Below are 8,664 nucleotides of genomic sequence, written 5' to 3' on the forward strand. Positions count from 1 at the left end.
CAGCAGGTGAACAGACAATGGGGGGCCCAGGATGGCGTGGGAGGAAGCCAGAGATAGCTCTGCAGTGCTTCCTGGGAGCAAAGTCCCCTGCTAGGAGCAGGCTGCAGCCAGCAGCTGGTTGGATCTGGTCCTGCAGACAACACCCCTCCCCCCCCCCCCCTGAGGACCCCAGCAGGGTTTCATCCTTCCTTCTAACTGGGATGTTCCCGGGTTCCACTCAAGGTTTCTATACCTAAACTCTTATAAAAATAAATCAGCCCTGAGTCAAATCAACACATCCTGACCATTTATTTATCAGACAATTTGGCACCTGCCTCCCAGTCTCTATCCAATTGATATCTAGCGTTTGGTGTCTAAAGGCCACACATAGTTCACATGACCTCCAGATTCCCATGCTTTCATCTTTGTTGTCCTTTCTGTTTTCTTTCTTTCTTTTTTTTTAATGTCTTTCCCCCCCCCCCCCCCCCCGGAGCTGGGGACCGAACCCAGGGCCTTGCACTTGCTAGGCAAGCGCTCTACCACTGAGCTAAATCCCCAACCCCTCTTTCTTTCTTTTTAGATGCATTTATTTTATGTGTGTGAATCTTTTGCCTTCATATAAGTCTGTGCACCACAGGAATGTCTGGTACCCATGAAGGTCAGAAGAGGACATAAGATGCCCTGGAACTGGAGTTGCAAATGGTTATGGGCCACTATGTGGGTGCTAGGAACCAAACCCAGGTGCCCTACAAGAACAAGTACTCTTACCCTCTGAGTCATCTCTCCCGCCCCTCCTGTTTTCCACAAGCTTCTCTCTTTAGTGACCACAGGCCTTCTCATATTCTGGGTCAATGGTCGACTACTGAACGCCCACCCCATCGCTGTTCTTATATCCCCTTCTTAGCCTACCACCCAAAGAAGCACCATTTGTCATATAGTGTTTCTGGGTAACCGAGTCCTACACTACTTCAGTGAAAGCCTATAGACTTGTAAAATAAAACTGGTCAGTTAGGGGCTGGAGAGATGACTCAATGGTTAAGAGCATTTGCAGCTCTTCCAGAGAATAGGAATTCAATTCCCAGCACCCATATCTGTCTGTTCATATCACCCAGATCCAGGGCGATTTGAGGCACTCCCACGTAGATGACATGTACTTGCCCAAGTGTATGTATGTGCATGTGTGCACACAGAGACACACATGCCATATTAATTAAAAATTATATACTTATTTTAAATTATCCAATGTGGGTGAGACACAGTGGAGCACACCTTTAATCCCAGCACTTGGGAGGTGGAGGCCAGCGGATCTTGCTGAGTTGAAGTCAACCTGGTCTACGCAGCTTACTATATAAGCTAGTATAAGTAACTTACTATATAAACTTACTACGTTAGCTACTATAAGACCCTGCCTCAAACAAGTAAAAGCAAGAAGCAAGTAAGAATAAATAAATAAAAATTGGCCAATTCAAATCTGATTAATCTGGTAGTATAAGCCAGGCGTGGTGGTGAATTCCTTAAATCTCAGCACCCAGAAGGCAGAGACAGACGGATCTCTATGAGTAGGAGATCAAGGCCAGCCTGATCTACAAAGTGAGTTCTAGGACAGCCAAGGCTGTAACACAGAAAAGCCCTGTCTTTTAAAAAAAAAAAAAAATGGGGGTTGGGGAATTAGCTCAGTGGTAGAGCGCTTGCCTAGCAAGTGCAAGGCCCTGGGTTCGGTTCTCAGCTCTGAAAAAAAGAAAAAAAAATTAATAATAATAAAAAAAAACTGGTAGTAAAGACCCTCATTTCAATGCTGCATTTGAGATATAAATAAATTCAGTTCTGTGTTAGTCAGGTTTTCTTTGAGATGGGATTATAAGCATAAGTCACCATGGCATGTTAATAATTTTTTTTCCTTTTGGCAAGACCTCACCCATGCTAGGCCAGGAACACAAGGAATCATATCTCCAAACCACGAAACTTCAATTCCTCTGTCTGAGGGTGTTCCAGCTAGTTAAGGCCTTCCTTGTTTTGATAGCAAGCACTGAAAAGGGGCAGGATCAGCATGGGGGGGGGGATTAAATGGTACAGTATACTTCTGTAACAATACTGTAACAGTATATTTTGTAACAATGTGTTTGTTTATTGTAGCCCAGATTAGCCTCTAACTCATGATCCACAACACCACCACTTTAACTTCTTGAATGCTAGAATTACAGATGGGTACTACTGTAGTACCAGGAAGCATTCGTGAACCCCAGAAGACCAGTTGGGAGCTGATCCAATGCAATCACACAAGGGTCTTTACTCATAAGCTCACTCTTGGGCTTAACTCACCGCCGATCCACAGGATGGTTTCTGTGAAGAAGCCCTAGCACTCATCGGGACAAGGTTTTATAGGAAACGACGAGCAAAGTGTGAGTGTTACTCTTCTAAGCATCTAATTGTGGGGGGAGAAGGGGGCCTACTGTGGCCTTTAACATAATTGGCTGGTGCTGGGAGCCAAACCAGAGACTTAATTTCTGCTTTCGTCCTGATTGGTGGTTGCTAGGCAGGGGCAGGCTTGTAACCCGGAGGTGCAGATTTGTTGGAGGGAATAACCTGGAGACTGGTGCTAGACACTGGATTTGTTGGGGGTGGGGGAGGTAACCTGGAGACAACGCAGGCTTTGTTGGGGGGTAGCCTGGAAACTTGTGCTAGGCTCATTAGTTTACTTGAGTTCAAACTTAGATCAGGTTCTCTTTTGAGACTAAATTTGGTCTCTCACTACCATTCGTGGCTTATTTTATGATTTTTTTTCCAGTTCTGAGACTTGAGCGGCTTTTTATTACCGTATTAAGATTGTTGTTGTTGTTGTTGTTTCTGTTTTTGAGACAAGATCTCAAAAACCTGCCGTTCTAGATGACCTCAAACTCCTTGGCTGATCTCAAATGTTCACCATCAGCCTGCCTCTGCCTTAGTACCAACCACACCCTGAAAGTTGTATTTTTGTTTTGTTAACATCTATTTCCTGGTGGTAGCAATTTGATTTGCTCCCCACCCCTGTGTGTGTGTGTGTGTGTGTGTGTGTGTGTGTGTGTGTGTCTGTGTGTGTCTGTGTGTATGCATATGCTCGCTTTTTTTTTTTCTTTTTTTCGGAGCTGGGACCGAACCCAGGGCCTTACGCTTGCTAGGCAAGTGCTCTACCACTGAGCTAAATCCCCAACCCCATGTGCTCGCTTTTGAAACAGGTTCTCACTCATGTAGCCCAGGCTAGCCTTAAACTTGTTGGATTTCTAAACTGGCCTTGAACTCCTGATCCTTCTGCTTTTATATTCCAAATGGTGAGGCTGCACACTGGGATGGATGTTGAACCGGATATCAATGACTAATAGTTTAACAGGTAGAACTATGACCTGACTGGTGTTGGGGTGGGACTGAGGTGGTGAGGAGAATTTCCACGGAAAGCACGTTAGGCAGATTGCTGCCCCACCCACCACAGCCAATGCTGAGGAGGCGATCCCCTTAACTGAGTCCTGATCTAAAAGCTGTCTTTGGGGTAGTGTGAAGTGGGACTAGAGTTCAAGTGTAAATCAGAAGGTGAATTCAGAGACATCCCTGTAGTCCCAGCACTTGGAAGGTGGAGGCAGAAGACCAGAGCTACCCTCAGCTACGTAACAAATTCAAGGCTAACCTTTGTTACCAGAGACTTTAATCTCCAAGGAAATACCCACAGCACTAAATAAGTAAATAGCATTTGTAACAGATAAAACACAGCCAGCTAAGTGACTTTTTGTCATATAGCCAATGTGAGACAGGAGCCAAGCTGCCTACCAGGATGACATCACAGGTACAGCAGCCTGCTACAGTTAGCTCCAGATAATAAGGCCCAGATGTTATAAACAGCCCTTCTGACACACTGACTTTAAGGTGAGCTTTTCCGTGAGCTTCCTGGAGATAGACAGTAGCTACATGGTCTATTCCCTCCTTTCACCCCGTCTACTTTATAATAGACGCCTAATTACCCACAACTCTCGAATCTGCTCCATGTCACCATCAGGGATGTGATAATCAGCCTGAAGGTCTTGGGAGCTGAGCCTGAACCACTGTCTCTAGGTTTCAAGACTCAGAATAAGCTGAGATCAGAAGGAACCACATTTCCTGTACAGGTGGAAGAAAGGAGTCACAGAAAGCACCATAGCAACCAAGTGACAGACAGGCTAGGATGCACCAGACCTTTCTGTCTCCCATACTTACTTACCTTCCCTTGCTGCCTTGGTGTCCATGGGGAGAGGGAGGGTAAAGGCTGGAAAAAAAACAAAAACAAAACAAAACAACAACAACAACAACAACAAGAAAAACAAAACAAAACAAAACAAAAACCTGCTTTGGCTGAGCCAAACCAGACTCTAATCTTCTGGAATTGTGTAAAAACAACTCCCAGGGCTGAGCTGAGTGGCTCAGCTGGTAAAATGCCTACTGTACAAGCAAGAGGACCTCAGAACACACAATTAAAAGAGCAGGGGGCGGGGTGGGGGTGCTGCTTGTAATCCCAGCACTGGGGAAGTAGACACCAGAGCACTAGGGGCTTGCTGGACAGCCAGTCTAACCTCATCAGCAAGAGGCAGGCCAAAGCAAGGTGGTCTGGCTAGATGGCTCAGTCGGTACAAACCACTTGCCATGCAAACCGGAATTCCTGAGTTTGGATCCCCAGAGCCCACATGAAAACCTCAATGAGCACAGTGGCCTCCAACAGGAGATGAAAGGCTGAGACAGAAAAATCAGTGGAACTCTCAGGTCAAGTAGCAGGGGATATGGAATAGCAAGGAGTCTCTGTCTCAGACAAGGTAGAAAACTGAGGACTGATGTCAGGATGACTGCTGACGCCATGTGTGCTCTCTGAGTGTGCCTGTCTGTGTCCACACACAGAACATGTGCACAACACACATATCACATATCAAATACACATACATTCACACACACATACACTTTGAGGTGGAAGGCACCAAAGAAACAATACTATAGGTTGACCTCTGGCCTCCACATGTGTATGCACCCTAATATACATAGCACCAGCCCTCATAAACACCCCATGAATAAATACCAATGCCTACAATTTATTTGTATTCTCTCTCTCTCTCTCTCTCTCTGTGTGTGTGTGTGTGAATTTATTTGTATTCTCTCTCTCTCTCTCTCTCTCTCTCTCTCTCTCTGTGTGTGTGTGTGTGTGTGTGTGTGTGTACACATGCATACATGTGCATGAATGGATTTGGAAGCAAGTGCTTTTATACACTGAACCATCCTCCTGGCCCTAATGCCCACAGTGTAAATGGAAGTGATCAGGACATGCTACTCCTGAGTGTGTCACGTTAGCCCAACACAAGTTTTAAGCAGAAGGCAGTTGAGCATTAACAGCCACAGAGGCGTTCTTTATTAGGAGCAGCATGAGGCTTCACTGTGCCTGTGGCTTTCTTCCAAGAAGACAGAGGGGACTCTTATCACCAAAGACAGGAGAGGAATGGGATGAGTCGGCATGAGCTCAGGCCCTCTCATTTCTTATCATTTCTGGCTTTTTATATGTGTTTTTACATATATATGTATATATAACTTGGTTTTGTTTTTAAATTTGTTTTCGTGGGTCTGAAGAGATGGCTTAGTGGTTAAGAGCACTGGCTGCTCTTGTAGAGGACCCAATTTCTATTCCCAGCACCCATGATGTAGTGACTTACAACTACCTGTAACTACACTACCAGGAGATCCAATGCTCTCTTCTGGACTCTGTGAGCCCTAGGCATACATGTAATACACAGACATACAGACAAAACACGTACACACATAAAACAACTTAATTTTCTTTTTGTCTCTTTTGGCTCTAAACTTGCTAGGCAGTTACTCTGTCGCTATATTCCCAGACCCCAACTTACTTGTTATTTATTTAGAGATAGAGTTTCTCTGTGTAGCTCTGTCTGTCCTGGAACTTACTCTGTAGACCAGGCTGGCCTCTGCCTCCTGGTGCTGGGATCAAAGACGTGCACCATCACCTCCAGGCCCAACACAAGTTTTTCTAAAGTGCACATGTATGCCTTCTTATTTCCTTTTTTTTTTTTTTTTTTAAGATTTATTCATTTATTATATATAAGTACACTGTAGCTATCTTCAGATACACCAGAAGAGGGCATCAGGACTCTTTACAGATGGTTGTGAGCCACCATGTGGTTGCTGGGAATTGAACTCATGACCTCTGGAAGAGCAGTCGGGTGCTCTTAACCACTGAGCCATCTCTCCAGCCCTCTTATTTCCTTTTTGCAATAGGATCTCACCACATAACCCTGATTAGTCTGGAACTTGCTATGTAGACCAGGTTGGCCTGGAATTCACAGAGATCTGCCTTCCTCTGCCTCTTGAGTGCTGGGGTTAAAAGTATGTGCCAAGAGAAACCCTGTCTAGAAAAAACAAACAAAACAAAACAAAACAAAACAAAACAAAATAAAACAAAAAAGTGTGGCACCTCACCTGGCTGCATGCAAGTCTTTCACTGACTATATAGTTAAAAGTAGAATTACCAGATCATAGGACATTTTTTAAAAGATTTATTTATTATTTTATGTGTATTAGAACGCTGTAGCTGTCTACAGACACACCAGAAGAGGCCATCAGATCCCATTACAGATGGTTGTGAGCCAACATGTAGTTGCTGGGAACTGAACTCAGGACCTCTGGGAGAGCAGTCCATGCTCTTAACCAATGAGCCATCTCTCCAGCCACGTAGAACATGTTCATTTCCAATTTTGCTTGGAATATCAAGTTTTCCCAAGTGTATGTGCGGTTTTATTACCACCATTTATTGCTTCATATTTTCTCTTCAAACTGTATTCTAAAGGAACCGAGGGATCTCCAGTGACCTGACTCCAGCCTATCAGCAAAGCTATGGCTCAATCAGAATAGGCAGGGGCTTGGGGATATGGTAGGTACAGTGCTCACTTATACCATATAGAAAGGTTGGTTCAACCTCCAGAATGCCATAAAAACTGAGCTTGGTAGTGTAAGTGAGTCTTAACTACTGGGAGACACCCCCCCAAGTGAAACATGAGAACAGAGTTCGATGCAAGTACAAGAGGTTTATTTTCCGGCACGTTGGGGTCAACCTTCAATCAACCCCTTGAGGTGAGTTCCTAGAAGGTGACCCCAAATGGCTATAACAAGCAGTTTTTATACTTTTTAGGGGTATAGGTTGCATCAGCAAGGTTACAGTTTAAACTTATTGGCTAAGCATATTGACCTTTGAATCTATTGGCTAACAAGCATGTGGCATGCATTCGAACTCTTTCTGGGACCAGAGGGTCAGGTGACTGTGTCAGTACATTCTTTGGATTTTCAAGTGTCCCAGCTCCTCCTGAGAACTGTGGGTGGAGAGTGGAACTTGGCCTAGCCTTGACCGAAGACAAGAAGCTGGTACTTGGCCTAATCTTGGCCTGAGGTGGTGGGTGTAAAGTTGTTGAGACCTCTTAGGGTCCCCATAACCCTACTTTCTACCAGGCCAAGCCTCTTAATAGCTCTTACACTTCAGTAAGAACTAGGGTCCTTACATACCTGTAAGTACAGCAGTCTGGGTTTTGGAAGCAGGATGATCACAAGTTTAAAGGTGAGCCAGTGAGATAGCTGCCCCACATGGGTACAAGGAATTGAACTTGTAAGAGTGGTGAGTATCTCCGGTCCGTGGTGGTATACACCTTTGAGAAGAGGCAGCCAAATCTCTGTGAGTTTGAAGCCAGCCTGGTTTACAGAGTGAGTTCCAAGGCTGCCAAGGATACGCAGGGAACCCCTGTCTCAGAAAAAAAAAAAAAAGTAGTAACTGTTAGTGTATAGGCATTCTGCTGGCCTGCCCTTGGGGACCTGGCAATAGCTTATGTCATTAAAGTATCTGCCAGGTGCACATAAAAGGATGACCTGCCACCCCAGTCTCTCCCTTTACCTTCTCCTCCCTCTCCCTAGACCTCAAGGCTCTGCCCCCGTCTGTCTGCCTGTCTACATGTCCACTCATCTGCCTCTACTCCTCCGAACCCTCAATCCTCTCCCTTTCTCTCCGCATCATGGCCCACTTGTCTGCCTCTGCCCTTTCCCAGGTCCTTCCTCACTCTGCTCCATTCCCTCAATAACTTCCTGCCTCCTTTACCCCAGATCAGTTGCATGACGTAATTACCCAGGGGCACATCTTGGCACGAGGCTGCCAAGTACTCCTTCCTTTTAAGTGCAGAGCCTTTTCTCCAGCACTATCCATTGATATTCTATGTATGAAATAGAGACATATTTATTTTTTTCTATATGGAAAACCACTTTCCTCAAGGATTCCTTGATTTGGGATATTTTGAAACAGCTTTAGAACCAATCACAGTTCTTTTAATATTTAAAAAATAAGGAAAATAAGGAGACTGGAGGTTGGGAGACTTGATTCCTAGTGCTACATAAACATGGCTGCACATGCCCATAACCCTCATCACTTAAGAACAATGGCTCCTCTTCCAGAGGACCTGGCTTCAATCCCCAGCACTCTTGTGGCAGCTCATAACTAGTCTGTAACTCTAGTCCCAGCAAATCTAATGCTGTCTTCCAGCCTCTGTGGTCACTGAGCACATACACGGCACAGAGGCATGCACACAGGTAAAACACCCATACACATAAAGAAAAGTCATCACGTGCTACTGTTCCAGTCTAGGCCTCTCAGCC

This window comes from Rattus norvegicus, chromosome 4 (genome assembly GCF_021556685.1).
Source record: "Rattus norvegicus strain SHRSP/BbbUtx chromosome 4, alternate assembly SHRSP_T2T, whole genome shotgun sequence".
Taxonomy (NCBI): Eukaryota; Metazoa; Chordata; class Mammalia; order Rodentia; family Muridae; genus Rattus; species Rattus norvegicus.